We start from the raw sequence: 27,718 nt of genomic DNA, 5'->3' as shown, positions 1-27,718 counted from the left end.
AACATTTCTTTCCTTCTTATTTTCCTTTCATCCAAACACATCTAAAGAAAATAAAAATCCACTCAATTTCTTTCATTTCTTTTCTTTCCTTTCTATTTCTTTCCTTTCTATTTCTTTCCTTCCACACAACATCCTCATGTGTAGATAAAAGAAAAAGAAAATCATTTGACAATGAAATTCTAAAAATTCTTTTTTATTTTTTATCCAAAATGTCAATGAAATTTAGATTATATGACCAGTGTGGCAAGATTTTTGGGGCTCTCTAAATAACAATTATTCTTGTTCAATATTTATCATAAAAAATATTTATTTATTTAATTTTATAAAAAAATTTAAATATCCTTCTTTTATTTGATTAGACAAAAATACTCTTTTAAATTAATCAAATTTTAAAATTCAATTAATCCTAATTCTATAGTTTCAAATAATTGAAACAATAAAACAAAAACATATTAAAAAAACAAAAAACCAAAATTATTCTTTATCTATATTAAACATATTAAAAAAACAAAAAATCCAAATTGTTCTTCGTCTTATCTAAGCTAAACTTCTGAATTTGGTTTTTCTCTATTTTTCCTATGCAGCTCTGCGATGCTGGCCCTTTCGAGAGGCCTCGTTTCTCGTCTTCAATTCTTCGCAACCGATGCGGCGGCGGTGGCGGCGGCGGCACCATTCCCTGTTCGATTTCTGAGGGGATTCAGCTCCGATGCCGTCCCTGAGTCTTGGATTATCGATGCGAAGCCAGGGGTGATGACCCCAAATTCCAAACGAACCGGGATTATAGCCCTCAAGTGTGGTATGAGTGCACTCTGGGATAAATGGGGCGCTAGAATTCCAATAACCGTACTTTGGGTCGATGATAATATCGTTTCTCAGGTTAAGACTCCTGAGAAGGAAGGAATCTTTGCCCTCCAGGTGCGTAGCATTGTCATTTTTTTGTGTGTTAAAAACAAAATTGCATTCCTTTGGTGGTTTCTGCTTGTAAAAAGTTTAGATCATATATTATTTTGTTCTTGATTTTGAGGTTAGAGTCATTTACACCAAAGGGAAGAGTAGAGTGTAAATAAAGGACGATGTCCTGATTGTTAATTTAGCTCAAACTCGCAGAAATTCAATGTATGATTTTATTTTTCTCACTGGAGTAGTATTCTTTTGTCTTGGCAAGTTGCATGAGGGTTAAGTTTGTGTTATCTAATTATAAAGTTTTTGGCTGCTTTGTTTCTAGTTAGATTGGTTGTGGGCAGAAGAAGGAAAAGCATTTGACCAAGCCTGAAGTGGGTCATTTTCGGGCTTAAGGAGTTCCGATGAAGAGGAAGCTAAGGGACTTTCCGGTGACAGAGGATGCACTTCTTCCTGTTGGTACTTCGCTTAATGTTCGTCATTTTGTGCCAGGCCAGTATGTTGATATAACGGGAATCACAAAAGGAAAAGGTTTTCAGGTGATTATCTCTTATCTTAATGTTAAATACTGCTCATATGTATAGTGTGATTGGATTTATTCTCATGCAATGATAGGATAGTGCATGGCATCTTTTTTTATTGTTTTTTGTTTTTAGTAATGCTTTTACCATTCCTCCAATTGTCAATTGGTTAAAAAATGGTGAAAGTTCTTATAGCAAATTGTAATTAAGCTCAAATATTGATTTTGATGCTACCAATTATCTAAGTCCTGAAGTTGCAAGAATAAGTTAATAAATCCAACAAATCTTGAAACAAGGGTCTTTGTAGTTCTCCTTTTGCTGTTTTTATATTATTTATTCATTGGATATGTATGTGCATAGTCCTTTGTGTGTTGAATCCTTCTTTGTACTCAAAGGGGACAGTTGTTTGCTACTGGTCTTATAGACCTTAATCTCTTAGTTATATGATTTTCAATTTCCATTTTTCATTTTTTACCAGGGTGGAATGAAGCGGCATGGATTTAAGGGAATGCTTGCATCCCATGGTGCATCATTATCACATCGAAGCATTGGTTCTACAGGTCAAAGGGACGCTCCTGGAAAGGTAAGTCAGAATTCTGTAAACTGATCATTTTTATGCTTTCTTACTACACAGCTTTCTGTTTTTTCATGTTCATATGTGATAATATTTTTTTTATTCCATGAATAAACTGATTTTATTTGGAAGAATGTTCTTTGCTTATTGTTATTAATTTATCATTCTAAATAATTGTTTTTACCATCACATTTCAGGTGTTTAAAGGTAAAAAGATGCCTGGACGCATGGGTGGGGAGCAAAGAACAGTTAAAAATGTGTGGGTCTACAAAATTTGTCCAGCAAGGAATTTAATGTGGGTGAAAGGCCAGGTAGATTCTTAATACTTTTTGGTTATTCACAGTGAAGTGTGAATAGAGCTAAATAGCATAAAATATCTGATGTACACATCTGTCATTTGTGCATGATTGCTCTAAATTTTTTAGAGTTGGTGTCCTCTAATTCACATCACATTCATAGTATAGACTATCATGAAATTTTTAATGAGCCAAAAGCATTCTTGCAACAAGTGGTGTATAAGGATTAATCTTATTTGGATGGCAAAACATCAGGAAAGGATGGCCCTAGAAGCTAAATGCTTGGCAATAGTGAAAGCAGATATAGACAACCGCTGAGCTACTCTTTTTTTTCTATGTTGTCATTCTACACTTGATCTAGTTAACTGTCAAAATATTTGCCACTACTAAAATGTCTGCAAACCCATTCTAATGTAATTTCTTTTTCTTTTTTAATCTTATTTTGAGCAGCCTCTAGAGCAACCAGACAAAATGACAAAAATTATAATTGAAGCTCTGGATAAAACCGGGCAGAGAGGAATCATCAACAAAGGCTGGGATGGACTTGGGAATTGTGAGTCTTGATTTTCTGCCTGTATCATGCCAGCAGTATACTGCATTTTTCACCTCATTGTGAAGCATATAGTAATTTCTGTTTCTCAGTGGCAGAAAATCAAAAATACCCTTTGAATACCATATCTTAACAGCTTCTCCCCAAATAAAAAAAGGAAGTTGAAACAGGAAACCCTAGCTTCTCCACCACCGCCGCAAGGACTGCCGCCGTCCGTCGCTCTCAGGCACTACCATCGTCGTCTGGTCGTCCGTGCTTCTTCCTCCTTCAAGAATCGCAGCTTCTTCTTCCTCGAGCTCGGCGCGTCAGTTTCTGGTATTCATCTGCTCCATTGCGCTCCTGCCACCGTCCGTCGGGCGCTCAGTCACCATCGTCTTCGTCTGGTCGTCGCAGATTCTTCCAACCCACCACCGTCTTCTGAGTTGTGTTCGTCGCCTGGCCTCTGTCTCCGTCACGATTCTGCCCCCCTCTTCTCAGACTGCTCAGAAGAAAAACCCATCTCCATTCCAGTTTCCTTCTTTCGAGTTCAGAGAGCAGAAGCTCAACCAAGAAAAAAACCTTAGACTTCGACGGTCATATCTGACATTTGCCATTACCCCCTTTTGCATAGTGTCCGCTGTGATATGGGCAGTTTATCGTCATGCTTCGTTTGCTTGGATCGGTCAAGACATTCTTGTAAGATTAACTTACTGCTTTCACCTCCTTTTTTACCATACCAATGTCTTCTACTGTTTATTATTTGGCCTGAGCTACCTAGCATATCTTAGTAAAACTATAAAATGTTCATGAACTAGAACAGAATTTGTTACTTCTCATATGAGTTTAATATGATACTCATTGCATTTAATTTGAGAATGTTCTTGGTCATTGAGATAGGATATAGCCACTACTAGTTTTTGTGTCCATGTTACTTGTAGTTTCAGGTTCATGTTGATGTTGTCTATTTTCTCTTATCATGTTTTATTTTTCATGATATTAGTTCTCTGTTAATGTTTGATTCAAATAGAAATTGATAAAAGACTATTGGTTGCGTGAGGGAATCATTGTTAAGGTTATGAGCAAGGCCTTGGCAGAGAAGGGGTATGGAGTATTTCTTTAACAATGGAGTAATATGGAGAGATATGGAGAGATAAAAGACGTATTTTTGGATGGTGCAAAAGGAGAAGGGGAGAAGGACATGGAGTATTTCTTTCACACTTGGTTCTCTCTCATTCACCAGCTTCAGCCCGCCGCCATTATATTTTCTGATGCTGGTCCTGACACTAGGTGGGTTGGGAATGAACTTGGTCTTGGTGCCTCTACTTGTTGGTCTATTTACAACTCCACTCTCACTCCAATTGGTGGCATTTACAATGATCCTCGGTGGGTTACTTAAATTCCTACGCTTTAAGCTCTATGCTTTGTTATGCCTTATCTCAAATTGTTCAATGTTTTCTTTGTTTCTAACAGATATGCGGCCGAGGGAGATCCGGCTGGTCACGAGTGGGTACCTGCCCTCTGTGATGTCTCAATCAGACCTGGTTGGTTTTGGCATCCTTTAGAACTTCCAAAGTCTGCAATCAATCTGCCTGAAATATACTATAAGAATAATTGCTTTTATTCTTTTGCTAGAGGAATGTTGCTTTTACTAGAGGAATGTTGCTTCAGATCCTCAATTAGGTTTTACTAGAGGAATGTTGCTTTTATTCTTTTGAATGCATGACCATATACAAGTAGCCATATCAAAAAGATTTCTTCTCCTTGCTCATGCTTTCATATATTAATATGTTTATTTATATGCTTTCTTCAGATATGGTCAAGAATAAAGGCTTCTTGCCATCAGGCCGCTCAGAAATTCATAAACAAAGAAATCAGATAAAGGCTATTATCAACTCTTTGCTTCCAGCTTGCAACAGTGCTGATCCAGATACTCATGTTGCATTTAACGCAGATGCAATAATTGCCAACCCTCCAGCATACGGTTAGACTCTAAATTTCTTTTGTCCCTTTCCATTCATCACAATAACACAATCAATAACATAGACAACAAAGTCTCTTTCTATTGTAATGAGAATGTAATCAAACATTTTATCAAATGACAAGAGATTGTATAGTAACCAAAACTGGATTCAACAACAAACTTGCTGCCTGGTAAAATTTAAGGAATTTGATCATCCAAAGTGTAGAGGTACAATTTACAGATTAAAGTGCATTATGTGCACTCGCTTAAAAAGAATTGATGCATATTAGAACTTTCTAAGAGAAATATTTCCCAAACTGTCTTGGTGGTTTTTTTTTAATACAAAAATTTTCTGGGGTTCCTTTTTTACTTACTACATTGATTATTGTGAGCAAGCAACAATCTTCAATCATGTGATTCTAACAACCGTTTGCTTCTGTTTACAGGCTCAGAATGATGAATTCTCGGCTCTCTTCAATCTTGAAGACTATAAAGGTATATCGTATTTGGTTGTTCTCCTCAATATTGAATCTGATTTTAATGTACACAAAACTGAATATTAACCAGCAACATAAAATTGTTTAAACTGATGCATTAATTAATGGACCTTCTTTTCTATTTCAGTGGTAATAGTTGAAATGGCTCTTATTATTTCATACAGAATGCTACCCTTTCTTTTTTTTTTTTTTTTTGGTGTAGTCACCCTACTTGTCTGATGGTTGATCTTTTCATGGTTTCCTTATAATATCTCAGCTTCACGTGAAAAATGCTATAAGCAGATTGAAGCTGCCATAGCCAAGTTTCGAGAGATAAAAGACAACATTAATGAAGGGTTAAAATTCTATGTTAATCTGCAGGTTAGAACTTATCAACTATGTGTTGATTGAATTCTATTATGCAAGAAATTATCTGAGTATGATTAAATATATGGTTGAAAACAAGTACTTGCTATTTATGCAAATTTCTGTTCGATAGGATGCGATCACAAATGTAAAGCAGCAGAGCAATGACTTCGTAATGACAAGGAACATCCAGTGCAGAGAAATGATTGAAGATGTTCAAAGACAAGTGGCTGGTCTGAGTTTCCAAGATAAAAACTCAGGTGCTTTTAGTAGTAGCTACCCACCAGTTGGAAGCCAAAACCAAAGACCCAGTACACAACAAACAGATCCTCATCCCCAAACACCTTATTATCAACCACCTGAGCAGCCTCCGGTTTCTTCCTACGGACATCCCCCTCCCTCATATGGTTCAGCAGCGCATCAGCCTCCACCTCCATACCACATTCCACCAACATCTGCCGCTCCATACCAACCCCATCAGGTTCATCAGCAGGCACCAGCAGAGTATGGCCAACCTGCATATCCTAGATGGCGTGGTCCATACTATAATGCCCGGCTCAGCAACCTGGTTTTGTTCCCAGGCCTCCATATACCGTTCCATCTCCATACCCTCCACCTCATCAAGGTGGATACTATAAGCAGCAATAGTGTTATCCAACCGTCTTCTATAATAAGAGAGATTATTCTTTCCGTCAGCTCTCCCCTCAACAAATTGGATTTAGATATACCTGTTATCTTGAAGCTTTAGACCAGCGTGGAGAATTGGTATGTACTTTTTGGGTCGTTTCTGGATTTGTATTTTGTTAGTTTGCATTGTCATTGGTTTGTGAATAGTTTATACAAAAAATGTTGTAAGTACAGTTGGTTTATTTCCAATTTTCTACTTTATGCAGAGTGGGGTTCCCCCATCTATACATGCCAACTCGTTAGAAAACATATACTTGTATCACTACATATTCAAAGATTTCTTACCCTCTTTTATGGTGATGAGTAGTATCATGTTCGGGATTGTTTGTCTCTAAAAGAATGTACTATGTGGATTGTCCCTTGTGAACTTTTATGTTGTATATTTCCGTAAACTCAACAAAGGAAATTGTTGGATCGAAGGAAATTTTTGGATCGTAAGATGCACAAGAAATACAAGGGAATTAAAAAAGAAATTATGTTGTTAAGGCCTAAGGGGAACATCTTATTTGAACCCTGATTAATAAAAAGTTCATCTGGTTCTTGAGGTTAAAGAAAACTTGTGCGCATCAAGCCATGAATATTTTGGTACTTGTGGATAGTCAAATATTTGTTTCTATCCTATTTGTTTCTGAGTGCCAAATTCTTGGCGAAAACGGGGACGAAATTTATGCATGTGTCAAATTTTAAATGGAGACACAATGCAGACATAAGACTTTAATCAAAAGTCCATAGCCAATGGATTGAGATTCTTTGTCCCTATTTTCTATCTCTTTCCATTTTCTCCACTCATAATTTGACACCCCAAGAACACAGTTTAGAAATCTCAAAATTGATGAGAACTATTAGGTGTAACATTTCTTCCAAGAGTAAAAGGAAATATACTATGATGCTAACAGAAACGTTAATCAGTGATGATAATAACATTAAATTCCTTGGGCATAGATAAAATTGAGAAGAAAAAGCATGGGAGATACAAGGTTTTAGAAAGTTATGCCAACAATCTATGCCCATAGCATTAAAACCACTTGTAAAATGTATACAGATACCCGCTAAAAAGCACAACAGAGATTATAGTTATTATTCACTTCTCAAGCACCGTAACTTCTTCCCTAGACGCAGATCCCATGACTTTGAATAACCATTAATTAATATTATTACACTACAATCGAGCATTCTCTTGGCAAATCGATGCGAAGCCTTGTATAGGAGCCAGTGAAATAAGCAAGCAGATAACATGAAATAACAAAGAGGACTTAAAGACCCGTATCAATGAGATAATCACCCAGCTTTTCAACAATCATGTTGCACTGCCCTGGAGTCATCGGCTCATCGTAGATTCCGATGATCAACGCCTGATTCGTCTTCTTAATGGTAACACCACCAGGACCCTGCATGACAAGGACAAGCTGAGATTTTAACAACCAATGGCCAAAACCAGCATCAAGGTAACAACGGTATGGACATGGTGCAGCAATGAGTTTTACGCTGATGCTGATTCATTGTGAGCTATGGCCTAAAGCAGTCACATACCACAATTTGAATCCATGATTACATCATAAATTTACTCAATCAGATTAGCAGATTCACATTATCATAGATTGTTGTATTTTCTTTGAACTTGTGCAATCAAAATTCAAGCTATAATTAGAAACAGTCAGTACCTTCTTCCCTCGAATGACAGTGCCGGGTTCACCTTGTATAACCATATATTTGGTGCCACCGAGGTACAACCCGGTGGGGGCAAGCGATCAAGGCTCAGCAAAGTCGTTCATGATAGCAGTAATTTCCTCAGGCTTGAACTGCACAACACAAAAGACCAATCAAAAACAGATCAATTAAAACTATTTCAGATTGCAAGGATCACTTGACTTGTGCTATGAACCAAACACACTTGAAATCCCCAGCCATATGTTACTTGCACAAGTGATGTGAATATCCGATTTCATATATAACAATAACGAGTGTATGATTGATCTTATGTTGTTACATACTAATAAAAAGGAATGCATCTCATATCAGATAATCACACAGTCCAAACTCCAAGTCATTCCTAATGACTCTCTCCAAGCTTTAATTTATAGCATAAATTGCACTTAACAAGTGAAACATTAAGAATCTGAAAAATTAATCAATTAGCTCCAGTTGATAAAACTAAACAGCTATGGTTAAAGCGCGAATGTATCAAATTAACACCAAAACCATATGATATGTCAGTATGTCACATGCAAATCAAATCTGATAAATCGGAGGAAAATTAACAGAAAAAAAAAAGAACAGATGAATCTGAAAAACAAAGCACTAAGAAAGAAGGAGAGTTTTGGAGAGAGAAATTGAGAAGTATTAAAGATAACCTGAGGGAAATTAGAGCTCTGAGCCCAAACACTGCCATCTTGGCCGACGATTGCGGCGGAGGAGAGGTGGTTGCCTTCAATTTTGCAGAGAAGGTGGTCATCGACGTAGGTTTGCCACGACGGCAACCGGCGAGACAACGGCGAGAGCAGAGACGACGGCAAGCGGTGATCCGACGGTGAACTACTCCAAGCCACGAACAGAGAAGCCAGCGAGGATAGGGACGACGTGCCGAGCTACCTGGGTTCTAGACAGGGGAAGAGGAAGAAGCGGAAGCGCTGAGAACCTGAGGGAGACAGCGGCGACAAAAAACCTAGGGCTAGGATTTTGTCGTTTTGGTTTGGGTTTTTAACTGCTTTTCTTTAGAGGGGCACGAATGATCAAGACTCAAGAGAATTGGAGAAGATGAAGAAAATTTTGATTTTTTGTTTTTTTAATATGTTTTTGTTTTGTTGTTTTAATTATTTAAAATTATAAAATTAAAATTAATTGAATTTTAAAATTTGATCAATTTAAAAGGGTATTTTTGTCTAATTAAATAAAGAAAGGATGTTTAAGTTTTTTTTATAAAATTAAATAAATAAATGTTTTTTATTTTTATTTAATTAAAAGGGTATTTTGGTAAAAGTGGTGATATACTATATATTTAAAAAAGAAAAAATTAAATGCTGGAAAATAAATTCTACATATTTTATTGTTATTTGTCTATATTTTAAACGTATCGGTACGTATGAATTTTTCATCGTATCGTAGCAATCACCATAGAACTTAGTGCAGGACTCTCAATTAGTATTTTTAATTTAACTAATTATGGCTAATTTAATACCCTGGAGACTGGAGTATGAACTAATAAACATCATAATTATTACAAGGGAGCCACTCAGATAAAGACGGTAAAAATATTTTTTTATAAAGATATTTTTTAATAATTAAAATTTAACACATATAATGAATTAAATTGTATTATTTTTGTCAAAATTAGGCTAGACAAATTGATTTGACCGAAAAATGGTAAATGAAATCTTGAACTAATCTAAATTAATATTATTTTTTATAAAAAATAACTACAATACCCAATTATAGAAAATGACTAAAATATTTCTATTATATATATTAATTTTGAGAATCTTAAATTTTAGTCCTTTATTTTTCTATCGTAGAATTAAGATTTAGAATTTTTAAATATATATATATATATATATATATATTATAAGAATATTTTAATTATTCTTTATAATAAGGGTACTACTACTATCACCACCACCACCACCACCACCACTTTGATCTAAATCAGCATCAATATCATCTAATGAAATATATAACACATTATCAATAAATTAATGATTAAAGTTATTGTAATAAATAATCAGAAAATAAACTATAATACTCACGAAGCAAATCTTTAATATTACTATAAAGATCAAACTCTTTTTCAACAACCTCTTCTGTCATTCAAAAGTCAACCAAATCAATACTTTCATAATCAATTGGATCATATTGCACATTTTGCTTTCTTTTTTGTCTTTCCTTCCTAACAAATTAAATACAATAAGATAAACCTAGTATAACATATTAGCTACACAAAATCTAATGATATGAAATGAAAGTATGAAACATATATTACCTAGATTTAAGATGCAAATTATATATAACATACACAATATTATTTAGCCTATCATGTTCCAATCTATTCCTTCTTTTTGTATGAATATAATCAAAGAGACTCCAATTTCTTTTACACCCCGAAGAAGCATATGCTTGGCTACGAATGCGAACTGCCATGTTTTGTAAACATGGAGCAGAACCACCAAACAACCTCCACCATTTATCTACAAGTTACAATCCTATAACCCAACTATTAGTTATCAAATTAAAGAAATGAAAACATAAAATATGTTACTCTTAAACAGATATTCTTACCAGGTTGAAGTCTTTTTGCAGCTCGAAAAACTTCAAGTCCATCAAAACTTTTCTTTTGATCTATATACAAGTGTATTTCTTTTATTGCCTCAATTGAATATAAATTATTAACCTTGCAATACAATCTAACAAGATCAAGTAAACTTTGCATGACATCAAGTGCTTTTTTTATAATTTTCATAAAAAAAAAGCAGGATTCAAGAAATAAGTCGTTGCATGAAGGATTATTTTTCAAATATTTATCCCATCTTGAATTGATAATCTTTGTATAAGGTTGATATGCACTCTTACTACGCCTGAACATTTCTTTGATTGTATTTTCTGCCCTCATCAGTCATCATACCTTCATAGACATATCCCAATGATGATTTATCATCAACATCAACAATCCTCATCAATTTAATCAACGGACTCACAAGTTTGCATGCAGTAAAACAATCATCCCAAAATTTGTTGTCTAAGATAATTGCACTAACAGCTTTACCATTAGCACTCCTTTCTAATTTGTTTCCGATAAAGTGTGTATCCACAGCTAATGCTTGTAAATTCATTTTTTACTCAAAGATACTCTTCAATGTGATGAAGACAGGGAAAAATGAGTTGCACCTGGATGAACAATCTCCTTTCAAGTAGTTCTTTGTCTTTGCCAGGACAAGAACACCGTATGATTATACACAAACACTATAATCTTCGAAGCACGTGATGCAAGGTTAGAAATATGCAGCATGCTGCTCATATCTTTTAGAGTAAGATTCAAGTAATGAGCAGCACAAGGTAACCAGTGGATATCCTCAAATTTCTTATTGATAAGCCTACCAGCAGCAACATAATTTGCCACATTATCAGTCATTACATTACAATATTATCAGACCAAATCCATTCAATCACCTCCGAAAATAAGTTACACAAGCTTGAAGCATTTTTTTTACCACAATTGAAGCATCTATAGATTTTATAAAGAACAACCCTTTCAAACAATAAACCAAAAAATTAATTAACATTATTTGCCTTTGATCTATCCAACCATCTTCTATGAGGGTACATTCAGTTTCTTTTCAAGCAGACCTATAGCTATCAACAACTATTTGACACTCCCTTTTGAGATCGGCTAACAAGTGAACCCTCAACTTATCATAGGAAGGACCTTTATAACCAAGCCTAATGACAGCAACACTATCCAACATATCATAAAGAAATGGTGACATAACCGCATTGAAAGGAATCCTACAATTTGAAAGCCATCTAGTCACTCGCTTATCAACCTCATGAAGCGCCTTTTTGTTTTGAAACACACTTTTCAAACTTGGTTGACCTCATGGAGTTGATCTTGGTGCAAACATAGGAGGAATAATATTTTTTGCTTTCTTTTTCGGATCACCTCCAATCACCTGCTTAGTTGGTAACTGACTCGGAGTTTATTGTTCTTCTTGCACAATTGATTCGTCAATAGCATCATCAATCTCATCACTATCCTCTTTATTAAAACTTACTTTCCTTTTACTAGTTTTACTTTTCTGAATCTCCTTCAATAAACCTTCTATTTGTTTTTCTACGTCATAAGGGACTTTAGAACGCTTCTTCATATCTCCACATATCCTTGCCAAATGCTTTTTCATTTTATTAATTCCCCCTTTCCTAAAAGTACTTAGACAAAATAAGCATTGGTAATGCAGTTTGCTGTTTTTTATTTATAAAGCAACATATCTCAAAGCAGGATCAGTTTACTTCTGAACATTAGAAGTTTGTGGCTGACTATCGTTAGATCCAAGAGGAAGAGAAGCTTCATTCAAAGTAACAGGATTCGAAGCAGAATTATTCTTTGCATTATTATTCCTAGGTATTTCTTGATTGATACTCTCATCCATACCTAAAAATTACCATCAATCCAATAATAATATAATCCAATCTAATAAAAATAACGCAGCAACCTATAAGAGCAGCAATAACAGCAGCTAAATTGAATCTAACAACAATATAATATTATAATCCAATCTAACAACAATTATTCAACCAATAACAACATGCAAATTCACAGATTAATTAACAATTATTCAACAACTATTGTTAAAAAAAACCTAGAAGCTAGAAGGTAGAAGCATAAAACAGAGGGGGAACTAGTTCATATAACTAACTTGTGGAACCACGTGATGCCGGCAACGGTGGAACAGAGGTGCGCGATGAAGGCAGGAGGCAAGCCCGGCGATGGTGCTTCCAGAGCTGAAACGACGATGATGGTGGAGAGCTGCACGATCAACGATAAAGCTCCAACTTGCGACGACGGCGAGAGCGGTCCAGTGGCTGGACGGTTGTGACGGAGACAGCTCGCCGGCGGTGACAGGAATGACGAGCTCGAGGGTGAAGGGAGGGAGAGGGATTGATGCGCCGTTGTGCTGGGTTGGGTGGGTTGGGACTTGGGAGACGTTGGGTTATGCTTAGGGTTAGGGTCTGAACGTTTAGTGCCTCCAAAGTGAACAACACGATGGCGTTTTGTTGAAACTTCAAAAACCGGCCAGTTCACAGTTACCAATCGATTCCTGGCCGATTTGGCAGTCCAACAATGGCCTTTTGATTGGGCGGTTTTGACATTAATCCGAACCGGTATTTCCATCGGTTCGCAGTTCGAACCGATTTTCAAAACCTTGCTTAACAAACTTTGGAATAGACATGGAAGAAGTTGATAACTGCAACACATTAGATGGGAAATCGGCCTTTAGGATATAAAGTACTTGGTGCAGCTCACCCTTCCCAATCATCTTCGATGAGTTGATGCACTGAATGGTAAATGAATCAGAACCGATAGTAATAGTAAGCGATGTATTGGCCAAAGGATGAAACTGAGAGAAGATTGGCACAAAAATTGGGAACATATAACACATTTTTTAAGGTAATATTTGGATTTATGATTACTGATCCTATGAGATTAGCATGAAAAATAGCACCATTGGGTAAGATAACTGAGAAATGTCTTGATGTGTAAAGAAGAAAAGAGTGACAAATCATATGCTATATGGATGGTGACTCCACTGTCCAATATCCATGAATCTTTTGAAAATTTTGACCTTGACAAGGATGTGTTGTTCATACCTACTAGAATGGATACATCTGTGGTCCCAACTGAGGAGATTTCCTGGATCTTTTGATTGTTGAGTAGGTTGAGCAATTGTTGAATTTGTGAAGAAGTCAGACTAAGTGAAGGAAATTGATCTTCATCTTCCTGAGTGGGTTGAGTGGTTGCCACATGATGCACCGTTTTCTTGGTTCCTCTCCCTTTTCTATAATTTGGTGGAAAACCATGAATTTTATAGCATTTATCGATCGAATGACCAAGAATGTCACAATGTGCACAAAGGGGTCAATATTTCTTTGTGGAGCCTCTACCGCGACCTTGAGCTTGTATTGGGTTCTGGTTTCTTGTGAAGAAGGCTCCCTGATTTTTAATTGAGTTATTGCTGGCTCCAAAAGCTCTGTGTTTCTCTTCTTGAGTGATGAGGGACATCACTTTGTTGATGACTTGTAATTAGGGTTCCATGAGAAGAATCTGACCACAAATTTGCGAGAAAGATTCATCTTGACCCATGAGAAAATAGTTCACATATTCGGCTTATACAAATTATTGCATTGCTCGAGCATCACCACAATTGCAGTGTGCAGGTTTGTAAGAATTCAATTCCTCCCACAAGACTTTGATTCGAGTGAAGTACTGAGAGAAGGACATGTTTCCTTGATGGAAATTCATCAATTTGCATTTCAATTCGAACACGCGAGGACCATTGCCGTGTTAAAAGCGCTCCTTCAGGTCGTTCCACAGTTTTGCAGCTGAGTCTATGTAAACCAGGGAGGTGGCGATTTCTTTCAAGACCGAGTTCAAGATCCACGTGCTCACTACATCATTCACACACTGCCAATTTTCGAAACGCTCTGGTTCAGAAACTGGATCTGGTGGTAGAATCGAACTAGTGATGAAGCCAAACTTGCATTTGGCATTCAAGGATTTCTACATTACGTGACTCCATAAATGATAATTGTCTTTAGTGAGGTGTTGAGTGACAAGAACCAATCCAGGTTTATCAGCGGAGGAGAGGGCAAATAGATCAAACGCCATTAATGTATTTGAAAGAATTGTTGGTGATACATGAGTTGTTGAACTAGAGGACACATGTTGAGCCATGGAGTCTCAATTGCTTATTTTCAAGATTCGTTGATCGAAATTGAAGCTACAAAATGGTGCAGTAATCAAATCTCATCAAGATCTATTGTGTGAGCCAAGAAAAGAGGAAAGAACGAAGGAGAAAAAGGAAAACAAAAATTAGGGAAAAGATGCAGAAAAAATTTAGCGTGTAGAAGAGTCCAAGAAGCATGAGCGGAAGGTTCAAGAAGGAGAAATATCATCCGATACCATGTTAGAGGAATGAGTATTAAAAGAGAAGATGGAGTATGTATTCTGTTATTGATGCGAAGAATTGTGATATATATACTTCATGTGAACTTAGTGTAGGACTCTCAATTAATATATTTAAGTAAATATGGCTAACTTAATACACTGGATTATGAGCTAACACACTTTAAGGAAAAAAAAGTATTAGTCATCTAGAATTTTTCAATGAGTTGAAAAAGAGTTTACTTTAAGAAACAATGTGAACAAGAAGCGGTAACTAGTTGAGTAAATAGGTACAATGGCCAGTGTAGAAGATTAGAGGATTCATACTACTAAGGGGTTTGTGTAGTAATTTTAGGCTGTGTTTGGTATGAAGTATTGGGACTGGAATTAAAGGACTGGAACTCAATATTATATTTAGTGATTAGAGATTGAAATTAAAATTTCAGTTTCGAGACACAAAAATTCAGTCCCTTCCATATCTCCAGAGAGTAGAGACACAAGGGACTAAAAGTTTTGGACACAAGGACTCAAACTTTATTGATATTTCTTTTCTAAAATACCCTCAATCAAAATTTGAAAATCCAACTCTACCCCTTTGATGAAACTAGTTAGGGCATTTTCCTTCGTTCTTTCTCTGCACATTTACCCTCCTCAAATCGTAACCTCATTATCGTCACTAGAATCAGCTCGTCGTTGCTGTCGTCATCAGAGTCGCTATGACTTCCTTCTTCATTACTCTCTTCTCCTTTCCCTTCTTCCTCATCCCCACGCCGCCAATATTTTCTCGCCTCTCAAATCCTTCTTCATCCTCTTTTTTCTACACTTGTCTCGGCCGCCTTGGTTTTGGCATGCCTATCACCATTGCCACTGCTTTTTCCCATGCCGTTTTAAAAGAGAAAATTGTTACTTTTCATCACCACCGCAAGAAAAAGACATGCTTTGTTGTGAATTTTGAGTATTTTGCATATTTAAACGAGTTGTATGAAATCAGATTAAGAAATAACTATATTTCAATTAAACTATTTAAAATGAAACAAATCATAAAACCTTAAAACTACTCGGACTGAACGAGCTAGACGAGGTTATACTCAAAAATAATTACAAGTTTTGAAATAAACGATTTATATCAAAAAAGTCGTATGAAATTAGAACTATAAGTTTCAAAAATGATTTGTATTAAAACAAGTCATTAAGCCGCAAAACAACTCTAACTAAATGAGTTTCATGAAATTCAATCAAGAAATAATCATGTCTTAAAATAAGCAATTTGTACCAAAAACAAAGTCGTGCAACAAATCTACAACCTCTAAAACAACTCGGTATAAAACGAGTTGTACAAAAGAAAAATAAATTTCAGAATGGTGATTTGTATTAAAACAAGTCATGCATCCTCAAAACAACTTGAACTGAACGAGTTGTACAAAACATTATAACATTCAAATCACGTCGAGTCAATTGATCTTCCTGGCTTCAGACCTCAAACTACTAAACAACTTCTCTAAAACTCAACATTTCGACTTGGTCATCTAATTGCTCGAGTCCGACTTCGTAAAGCTCGACCTCGAGCAGGGGCACTGTTCATGCACTGACCCACAATTTAGCTAGGCCCAAAACAAATAAAACCCAACCTACAGACATCATTCCGATCTACACCTACCTGACCTCATAGGGGTCGGACATAGTGACATGAGTCTAGCTCTACTTATCTAAATAAGTAACTAACTCCTAAGATATCTCCTATTAATCTAAAAGGGAGATCTCAACAACCTCCCTAACAAAAGGGAATGGTTATCCACCATCAAAGGTGGAACTACTCTAAAAGGTGGTTATCAATTCTACTATAAATACACTGACACCCTCAGGTTTATTCAGAATCCAATCTACTAAAAACCTGGCTAAAACTCGTGCTAACTTAAGTATCGTAGTACATTGCAGACTTGCAGGTACTATCTCCACTTCCTCACGAGGAACTCAGACGGCGGCACCTCGGCACCAATAGAAGTCAGACACTGCCCCAAAGGAGTCAATATCTCACATTTAGGCTCAAAAACAACCCATACTAGAGGGAGACGGGTATAAATGAAGAGGATGAGACTCACAAAAAAAAGGATGATTTTAATATTAAATACCATTTCGGCTGCACCGTGCACCGCGAAAGTCCTTTCCAGTGAAATTTATAAAGGGGAATGCTAGGTGAACAATGACCATTTTGAACAATATGAACAACCACCAATCAAATAAAAATACACTACACCCTAATTTAATGCTACTAATTAAATTTAAGGTTAATTTACTCTTTTAACCCTATTAATTCACATTGTTCATAGATTATTCAAAAATGTTATTGGTTACCTATACTTTTCCATTTATAAAACCCCACTGGCAAGGTTCGAAGTTTCAAACTATGTACCTTTGTTGTGCCCAAGGTTATAAAAGCATAAGCCTTTCAATAAGCCACATGCGTTTTTATCCATCATAGTGTCAATAATTATATATATATATGAAAAATTTTAAGTATATCGAAAATATCGGTTCTACGTTAGAGACCCAAATCCTTTCATAGCACAATTACTCTTCGAAAGAGTGAAGAATGAAAAGTAGAGTTTCACTAGTAAGTCGAACGTCTCATCTTTCCGACTTTACTACGATGGAAAGTGCTTTCTTTCCCTTGTAGCCAAGTCATACTCATTCCGTACGACGAATGGGCCTTCGAGTTATTTCCGCCTCATTTGGATATCATACTTCCAAAAATATTCTAGACTAAACAAATGTTCATGACATGTTCTAGTTAATGAAATGTTTTCATGTTACAGAAGATCCAAAATTCTTCATTGATCCCAGCGACCTCGATTCTATACTTCATGTATATCTAGAACGAGTAGAATTGAATCACACCGCTCTAGTGCTTCTATTGAAGAGGCCCACGGATCAATTAAACAAAAAAGATCTTTCTTGTCCTTCTACTTAAGGTTATTTCCCGGATTTTGTCGGTAAGACTAAGCTTTGAAAAGATAGGGGTCAAGAAGTTTCGAAAAGGTTTTGGAAGCAAAAGTCAAATCTTAAGCAGCAGATACCACTAGAGAAAATGAAGATGAAAGAGATGCTTAATTAAAGATAATAATCCGATCTTTCATCCACTGAATCATACATAACATACGAATTTGAATCTGCAGAATCATAGGAATTAGAAGAAGCTGCCACTAACCGATGGGCAACTTTCAAAACAGCATATTCTGTAAGAAGGCCCTCTTCATTGGCATTCTCCGACTTAGAATCTAATTCATACCCGGCAATCTACGATCTACCCAGCGCCTTAGTTTATGTTGAATAGGCATACCCGACTTCCACTAATTGTCAAATAAAGCTATCCGTGCTTAGCTTGAAAGCATTCTTTGAAGCAAAAATCTTCCTTCATCGACTGTTCTGCAAGGAAAGCCTGATACTCCTCAGGATTTAAGAAAACTTCTACCAAAGTACCCCTCTGTTCCGGAGACATCATTAGCGTGTCATATACTGTGAGCAAGGCGGGGAATCCTCATTGTGTACTACCTAACTAACTCTCTTAGTCTATCACCGGAGTCTATCTAATGTCTCCTAATGCAGCTATGAAGGGCAATGCATTGTGGAAACCGGGCACTGAAAGATCCATTTGCATGGAAACTTCCAAAGCACTAACTAAAAAGACTGCAACGTTCGGATTACTTGACTCCTGCTCACCAGCACTATTACTACTGCTTGCTTCAAAAACTTTCTCCAGTTGTTTTAACCATTGATCTGAATTATAAAAAATATATATAATATATATTAATTAAAATCAACGGTTAAAATAACTAGAACACTGATATTTTCGGTACACTTAAAACTCTTCCTATAATATATTGTATAACAAGCAAGTGTAAAAAAGTAAAAAAACTAAAAAGCCAAAGCTTCCTTTTAAAAGTCAGCTACCGCCACTTCTATTTTATTTTATTTATTTATTTTTGTTCTGTTTTACTTGCTTTGATCCTTTTTAAATTTATTTTTTCTTTGTTGATTTAACCTTACTAGTTCAATCTCTTTCTCAGGTTCTTTCTTTTACTCTAAAATCATTGGTTAAATTACAAATTTATATATAAGTTAATTAAATTTAAGTAATGTGTAAAGTATTTTTTATTATCTAATATTAATGTTGTATTTTTCATTTTGTAAATTTTAATTTTATAACAACTTTATATATTTATTTAATTATTATTGGATCAAACGATTCAATTAGTGACCTACCGGATGAACCATTGATCTAATAATCCAATAAACTTAGCCGGATTAATTACTGATTCGATTTTGATAACTATGACCAAAATAGTATTTATTTTTATTTAAATTTTATAAATTGAATTAAAAATGTGATGAAATTATAAAGGTTTACATAGTACCAGAAACGTGTATTAATAAAATATTGCCAGAAACGTTTTTGCGATGAAAGGCCTTTTTTGATGATTTATTAATAGTACATTACCAGGAACGTTTTTACGATACTTGTTATTTTGTTGTTGTTGTCATTTAAAACAGTTGCTTGTTTTTGAAATAAAAAGAAACACTAAGTTAATGTTCCTAAAATACATTTTAACTATTCCCTTTATTGGTATTTCAAAGTGAAGAAAAAATAGAAATGCTTAATTTCAGGACTCAAAAGTACTCTAACTCATTTTTTTCTTTAGATTTTCTCTACATACTCACTTGAACTCATCACTCAACATCACTAATAATGCATAAACTTTAAATGTCTCTGCTACTTAATGAAGTAAACAATCTCAATAGACAATAGTTGTATTTTACCATGGTTATTACTCATTTTCCCCTTATTTTCTAATGGGTCAGTGATGTATTAGACAAGATTGTTTGTATTGTTTTGTAACATTTTTCATGAATAGTTTTCTTAAAAAATCACTGCATATTTCATTGTAATTCACGATTGTTCATTGCTTTTGTTTTGTTTTCATATTTTTATCTACTATAATAACATGCAAGTATAAGAAACGCACCCCATCAAGTTCAATAGTCATATATTAAAGAAATACAAAATATCACAAATAAAGATATCCATTTCGTTGCCTTTCGACCCGTTTGGCCAGACAACTAAGAGTCTAAAACATGCCATTCTATTTTACTTAGCTTATTAAAATGACTCTTTTTGGTCACTGATAAAATTTCAATATGAGAAGTTTTATTTAAAAAAAATATATATGTAAACCTAATGAATTGAAGATAACAAGAAAATTTCCCTTGAAACCTCAAATAGTACTCCGGAAGTATTGATTAGCACAAAAAAGATAACCAACTAAAAGTCTAAAACATCTATTTAAAATACAAGACAACAATGACGGAATTAAAACCCGAAGAAAAATTTAAAAATAACTCGGATTAATCCCATAAAATCATGGTGTGGCCACCATCATCCACAATGTTTCGATTTCTAATAACATCATTGGCAGCAACTTGCGACTGCCCGAGTAACATTTTATGCCCTTTTTTAAACGTACAACAATAATTTCTACCACGACTTACAACCATTTTGGATGGTTTCATACTTCAAAAGTATTTCTTTTCATAAGAAACCAGACCATGGATTCCACCTTCAACCTGCGCTGCTCCAGTCCGGACCTGAACAGAGCATACCAAGTATTAAGAAACAAATTTGAGTAAATCCCCCCCTTTGGTCTTGGGAAGTATTTCAGAAAAACATTAGTTCAGAAAAAGCTTATAAAATTTATAATACCAATCTTAACGATAATATTAACATAAACCATATTTTATTGTTTGCCTGAGTTAATTCCATGACAACGAGGTTGCAATTGCAGGCAAACACATCTGATTCCCCTTACACAATTTAAAGTGTGTTTTCAGATAGTGCTTTTCTCCTCTTGTGATTTTCAATTCAAGATGCATGTTCGTATAGAAAACACTAGTATTTTTTGAATCCTAACTTGTATGGGAACAACTCTTCCGAACAGAAAGAGAACAAAACCTAAAATATGAGGTAAAATAATTGCCTGCTTCTGGAACACATTTACAAACCACTCATTTCAATCTATGATGTTAGGAAGTTGTACGAATCTAAAAATGCCGTAGGGAATAATCTCAAAACATGCATTAAATGTGTTCTAGGAAAATACAAAAATTTAACACAAATGTTTTTTACTCCTTTTCCCTTTGTTTGGTTTGAAAACAATAAAAATAATTAAAAATGAAAAACCCCTGTAGAGAACTACAGTTCAAGGGTAAATGGTTGAGAAAATAGGAACTAGTGTATTTAGTGCAGAAATGATGAAGATAACAAGAAACGATAACCGTACCTCTAGCCTTAACACCTTGGATCTGAGGAGGTCATGAGCAGACTGCAGAGAGTTGGCACCGATATCTTGAAACCCTTGCTTGACAGCTTGCATGGTGTATGGTAGGAACTTCAAAACAGAACCCTTATCTTTAACAGCTCCAACAACGCCCTGAGCAACTTTTTAGTTTTGCAGTGTCACCCAAATATCTTTGATCACTTCCTTTAGTCATAGCTTCTAGTGAACCCATTCCTCTATACTTCTTGACTCGTTGACCATTCTGGTGAAGTAAAAATCAATTATGCATATTAACCAAAGGCAAGGAAGAAGAATAGCTCAAGATTTTATTTGTTAGAACTAGAATGGCCAAGTCAAATATCGAAAACATTGCAATCTTTTCACTTCAAGTACACCAAGGACTTGAAACAAATATTAATCATGAATTACCCCCAAAGTTTCTTCCCAATTATTCATCTACCATTTCAGTGTCAACGCTAAATACAAAAACAAATAAATATATAAAAATATTTTTCCTCTGAGCATAGAGTTTTGATGCTCTTACAATTTCATCTTTTTTCTAAGCAGTAAATTTTCTTTTATCATCACACTGATCCACATTATATCACAACTATTGTTGCAGAGCCTGACCCAGTTTTTTATTCATACCTGATACTCATAAGCTCCGGGAGCCTCGTTGCTACCAGCTAAGAAGCTTCCCATCATAACTGTAGATGCTCCCAATGACAAAGCCTTGACAATATGCCCAGAGTTTGAGATGCCACCATCGGCAATCACAGGAACACCGCTTTTATAAGCAATAGATGCAACCTTGTAAACTGCAGTTGCCTGAAAAGCATGAAGCCAATATTAATAACTTAGCACCTGCAAGCCAGAACATATAATTGAGAACAGGGTAGAAAGCAGGGCTGAAAATTCCCAAACACTTAAATGCAATATTAACAATCTATACAAAGTCAAAACTACTTAAACTTCGTCATTCCATAAGAAAAACATCACCATCTAAAGCAAAATGCAATCCCAATCACTGAATACTATTCAATAAGTCAACACTGTTCAAACAAAATGCAATTCTAATCATTGAATAAGTTAATACTGTACAATCCTTACAACTGAGTAGTAAGACCTCTTCTGCAATTAAGCTCAACCTAATCACTGAACCAAACCTTCTCAAAAGGTAACAACTATCCAAATTTATCACAATCTAAGCTCATATCTAACAAACAGCTCAAAACTCCAGGCCATCAACAAACACCAACACAGGCAGCAAAGATCAAAGATAACACCAAATTGAAAAATAAAATAAAACAAAATAACGTTCATACCTGACCACGCCCAACTGCACAAACCTCTTGTGTGGTGCAAATTGAACAAGACCCCATAGCAACCCTCAATCCATCAACACCAGCTTGGATCAGATTCTCAGCCTGGTACATAGTGACCACGTTCCCACCAACCACATCCAGTTCCGGGTACACCTTCTTCACATACTTGATCATCTACAATTGGTAACTAGAATTACCCTGTGAGCTGTCAAGAATCACCACATTCACCCCAGCCTTCACCAAGTGCTCCAACCTTTCCTTGTCTTGCTCCCTCGTCCCTATCGCCGCCCCAACCATCCATTCCCCGTCGGCACCCAACGACCCTGGCCCTGCCAGCTTTGGGTACCCTTTAACCTTCTCAACATCATCCTTGGTAACCACATCAACCACCTCGTTGTCCTTCACCAGCCCAACGAAATTCGCCTTCTTCTCCTCCAAGACCTTGTCAATTTCCTTCAAAAAGTATGGGAGGCAGAAAAACTTAGATAATATAAAGAAAGACAACACCAAAAGATTTTATTTAACGAGAGCAAAGTATTCGTCCTTGCCTTCAAGTCATGGCTCCAGGGCACCGTAATAGGTGTCGAGGGAGCCATGTAATCGCGGACTTTCAAGCTCTTGTCGCTTTGATTCATGTAGTCTTCTTTTGACACGTAGCCGAGTAGCTTGGACTTAGAGTTGCCAGACTCTGACAAGGATGAAGGGAGAATCGGCAAAGTTGTCAGGGGAGTCAATGTAAGCTGAGGGAGGGAGGAAGACAGGGTGGGAGAGGATGGGAACGCGGCAGGACTTGGCGGAGCAGATGACGGCGGCCTGGGTGGCGGGGGAGATGTTGGAGTGGATAATAGCGATGGCACCGAGAGAGGCCATGGCAGCGGCCATGGCGGACTCCGAAACGGTGTCCATCGGAGAAGCAATGAATGGGACGGAGAGAGGGACGTTGCGGGAGATGCGGGAGGAGAGATCGACGGCCTCGACCGGAAAGTCGATGTAGTGAGGGAGGAAGATGACGTCGTCGTAGGTGTAGGAGAAGCCCTGGTTGAATAGCTTCTCCGCCGTGAAACCGTCTTCGATCGGCGGCGGAGTGAAGTCCATGGCAGCGGCGGCGATGGTGGTGGTGGTTGTGGTTGCCGGGGAATATTAAATATTAAATAATTAATAATATAATAGTCACAATGGATAGCCTTTAAGTTGTTTCGTTTGCGTGGGTGAGCACTGAGCAGGGAAATGAGCAAGGTTGCGAGAACCGAACCGGTCAATGAACAGGTAAGGTAACTGTTCACTGGTTCAACCGGTTTAATTAAAACACAATAAATGAAGATATCCCAATACCTGTTCCAAACAAAACACAATAATTTATATCAGATGCAAGGAAATGTATTGATGCCACAAAGATATCCCATATAAACCTTTAAGAATTATAGGAAATTTTCCTTAAAGCACGTACAAATAGCTCTTGAGAATGATATCTTACAACTTCTAGCAGAAAATACATATTTAAACAAAATATAAGGACTAAACTTTCAGTATGAGAAATAAATCATTGTAAAATGCAGCAGAAACCATATCTTTAAGTTGACTGTAGTAGAACCTTGTATGCAAAAAGCAATGGTGTAATAATGGTGCTTATTATCAACATAAATAGCACCAACTAAGATGAATCAAATGTGGCCACAACTTTCAAAGCAACTGAAACTTAAACCAACGATTGTAATTCTGAAGCTGCTTGGATCGTGCTAGTAATGATGGCAGGAAAGAAAAGACCGATCATAATGAACAAATAGAAACTCTGAAAAACTTTTAACAAAATTTTCAGCATAATTTTAATAAAGATTAACAGGATTTTCAACTGATCACAATTTTAGCAAAATTTTGACACAATTTTAACAAAGATTAACAATCTTTTTCCAAAAATTAACCAACAAAACCAGCAGTGAACTAATCATTCAATGATTCAATCAACACCAAGAATACAGTGACAATTCAGCAACAATTCAGCAATCATCAACCACAATTTTAGATCTAAAATCAGTAACAACAGAAATTATATGATTGCAAATTAGTAATTACAGTGAAGTAGCATTCAGCAACAACAGAACCAACTGCAACAACTAAAAAACTTCATGGCAACAATAACTTCAGAATCACAACAACAATAACTTTAGAATTCAATTTCTGAACACAAACTCAGCTCAGAATCTTAAAAATTAACTAGAAAATAAAGATGAAACAGAAGAAGACGTGACCTACCGGTGAGACGCCAAGGGAGGAACGGGGGTGACAGAGTGAGCTCGGAAAGAGGAAGGGGAGTGACGGCGACGACAGAGAAGAAGGCGACACCGGCGAACACAGAGAGAGAGCTCGAACAGAGGAGACGGCGACGGAGATTCCCCAGGCGACGCCTATACCCAGCGAAGAAGAGTGGCGACGACAACGAGCAGGGCTGCGGGGCTGGGGGGCTAAATTTCCCTTCAGTTTCAGAGAGGAGGGGTTTGGGGTTGGTGCTGTATTAGATTTTAGGGTTTCTTGTGTTTTTTTCTTTTAACGCATAAAACGAAAACTTAAAAAAAAAAAAAAAACTGTCCGGTTCTATTGGTTTATCAGTTAACTATGGGTTCAACCGATTCTTTGGCTGGTTTTCACTAGACAATTCATGAAATTAACCGAATTAATTTAGTGACCGATTTTTAATTAATTTAGTTAAACCGGTCAGTCCAGTTCGATTTTTAAAACTACGGAAATGAGCGAAGTGGGGTACTGAAGTTGCTTTTGGGGCTTCGGAGTTTATATTTGGGTTATGCTACACATCCAAGCATTTTTCTATCCAAGTTTTATCCAAGTAGGTTCAATACCAACAAAAACAACTCTCATTAAAAAAGCGTCATTACACGCGCTTTATTTTCTTCTCCTCCCCCGCGCTTCTTCTTCTTCTTATTCTTTCAAATACACGCATACGCCATCTTCTTCTTCTTTCAAATTCACGTATACCTCCTCCTCCTCCTTCTTCTTCTTCACGCACGCAGATTCTTCTTCTTCTCCTCCTTCATTATCGTCATCACCAACAACACAAATATTATTTTTTCAATTGAATTGAATAGACTGCAATTGCTAAATTGAATTGAATGGACGCAGGTGTTCTGAATTGAATTGAATTGATAATCTCTAAATTGTAGATAGAGGTGTTTCAAATTTGATTTTATATAATGGATTATGTTTCGTTCAGTCAGTACTATACAATTGTTTCACCATGAGTGCGTGTTCGGTTCATTATGTAAAAAGCTGTTCGAATTTGATTTTATATAATGGATTATGTTTCGTTCACTCAATACTATACAATTGTTTCACCATGAGTACGTGTTCGGTTCATTATGCAGAAAGCTGTTCGAATTTGATTTTATATAATGGATTATGTTTCATTCACTCAATACTATACAATTGCTTCACCATGAGTACTGTGTTCGGTTCATTATGCAGAAAGCTGTTTGAATTTGATTTTATATAATGGATTATGTTTTGTTCACTCAATACTATACAATTGTTTCACCATGAGTACGTGTTCGGTTCATTATGCAGAAAGCTGTTCGAATTTGAATTTATATAATGGATAATGTTCCATTAATTTAGTACTATACAATTGTTTTACCATAATAACATGTTCGGTTCATTTATGTTCTGCACAATTCAAAACTCTTCCTCCTCACTTTCTACTGCTTCTTCATCAGAGAGAGAAGGAGGAAAAGACAAAAAAATACAGCAGCAACAACAACAAAAGAATGACGATAAGGAGAAAACACGTGAAGAAGAAGGAACACGAAAAGGAAAGAGGAGAATGAAGAAGAGGAGGAACGTGAAGAAGAAGACGAAGAAGAAGACGCTCCGTTCGTAAACGAGCGTAAGAAGAAGCGGGAGAAGACGAAGAAGCGCGCGGAGAAGAGAAGAAAAAGAAGAGAAGAAGCGTGAGGTGAGAAGAAAAATGAAAAAAGCGTGTGGTCTAAAATTACTTGGATGAGTTTGGATACCAACATTACTTGAATGTGGAGAATATCTCTTTATATTTTATAGTTGACCATGCTTTCACTAATTCCTGTCCTTTTTTTCACTTGAATTATACAAATATATTTATGGCAAAATCTAATCAAATTAAAAGTTTAAAACTAAAAGGAAGATTCATTCAAATGCTTTCTAAGAATATTAGTTAAGAAAATAATAGGTAGTCTTGTTTTTATTAATACTTATATAGAAAACTTTAAAAATTCATATGAATATACTATTCATTTGTATTTATGAATGTTTAAAATGTTGATAATTCTAATGATAAAAAATAAAACTAACCTTGTATTCATAAAAAATAAATTTCGCTAATGATGGATAGAGACACAAAATTTTATGTTCTTGTATTCTGTTTGGTGATAAACTAGAACAAATTATGAAAATCTAATTTATTCTCATTTTTTTTCATTCAAAAAATTTGAGATGAAAAATATAATAATAAAAAAATATAATTATGAAAAATTAACAAAAATAATAAAAAAGAATGAAAAATAAGTTGTGTTCCTTGTTAGTGTCCCCGTGTCCTTCTTGTCAGGATGGACACAAAATACACTAATTCAGTGTCTTTGGACACACTGTCTCTGTCCATGTCTTTTCTGTCAAACATAATTTTGTGTCTCAGTGTCTATGTCTCAGTGTCTTGTCTTTGTAAATAAACGCAGCCTAAAATTACAAGTTCGAGTCTCCTTATTTTTGAAAATAAAATAAAATAAAAAAATAAAAAATAGATTTCAATGGATAAATTTTTTTAAGACTAAATTCTAATCCAATTCTACTCTAATTCTTAACCCTTGACCACCGCCATTTTTTTGGTCCACCCCTATCTATAGCTACAAACAGTAGTTCAATTACAATACAAACATAAAAAATAATGGATTAAAGTTTCAGATTAGATTAGATTAAACTAAAAGAGGATATTTTAAAAATTTTAGATGATATTGTTGGATTTAGATAATTTTATTTATTAAAATTCATTTTTCATAGCTATAATATTAATTTTATTTTTTTATGAGCAACATTATCAGTACTTTAAATATTTATAGATATAAATGATAGTT

The 27,718-nt window shown here is 35.7% G+C and overlaps 3 pseudogenes across 3 annotated transcripts; 2 read left to right on the top strand and 1 right to left on the bottom strand.

Annotated features, from left to right (window-relative positions):
- Positions 1–531: 531 nt before the first annotated feature.
- LOC107609195 (large ribosomal subunit protein uL3m-like) lies at positions 532–3,116 on the top strand (annotated as a pseudogene). The gene is made up of 6 exons (XR_015892196.1): positions 532–915; positions 1,230–1,439; positions 1,900–2,004; positions 2,193–2,306; positions 2,742–2,844; positions 2,934–3,116. The product of XR_015892196.1 is annotated as a large ribosomal subunit protein uL3m-like (transcript).
- An 836-nt stretch (positions 3,117–3,952) lies between these two features.
- Positions 3,953–6,411, top strand: LOC148550356 (uncharacterized; annotated as a pseudogene). The gene is made up of 6 exons (XR_015892415.1): positions 3,953–4,203; positions 4,291–4,361; positions 4,631–4,801; positions 5,177–5,275; positions 5,534–5,637; positions 5,756–6,411. The product of XR_015892415.1 is annotated as an uncharacterized LOC148550356 (transcript).
- A 13,802-nt stretch (positions 6,412–20,213) lies between these two features.
- Positions 20,214–25,133, bottom strand: LOC107606607 (inosine-5'-monophosphate dehydrogenase-like; annotated as a pseudogene). The gene is made up of 6 exons (XR_015891976.1): positions 24,861–25,133; positions 23,159–23,942; positions 22,611–23,063; positions 21,934–22,113; positions 21,289–21,547; positions 20,214–20,596 (listed from the first exon to the last, which is right to left on the bottom strand). The product of XR_015891976.1 is annotated as an inosine-5'-monophosphate dehydrogenase-like (transcript).
- Positions 25,134–27,718: the final 2,585 nt, after the last annotated feature.

This window comes from Arachis ipaensis, chromosome B7 (genome assembly GCF_059453495.1).
Source record: "Arachis ipaensis isolate K30076 ecotype BB chromosome B7, ASM5945349v1, whole genome shotgun sequence".
NCBI classification, from domain to species: domain Eukaryota; kingdom Viridiplantae; phylum Streptophyta; class Magnoliopsida; order Fabales; family Fabaceae; genus Arachis; species Arachis ipaensis.
This window is presented reverse-complemented; position numbering and strand designations above follow the sequence as displayed.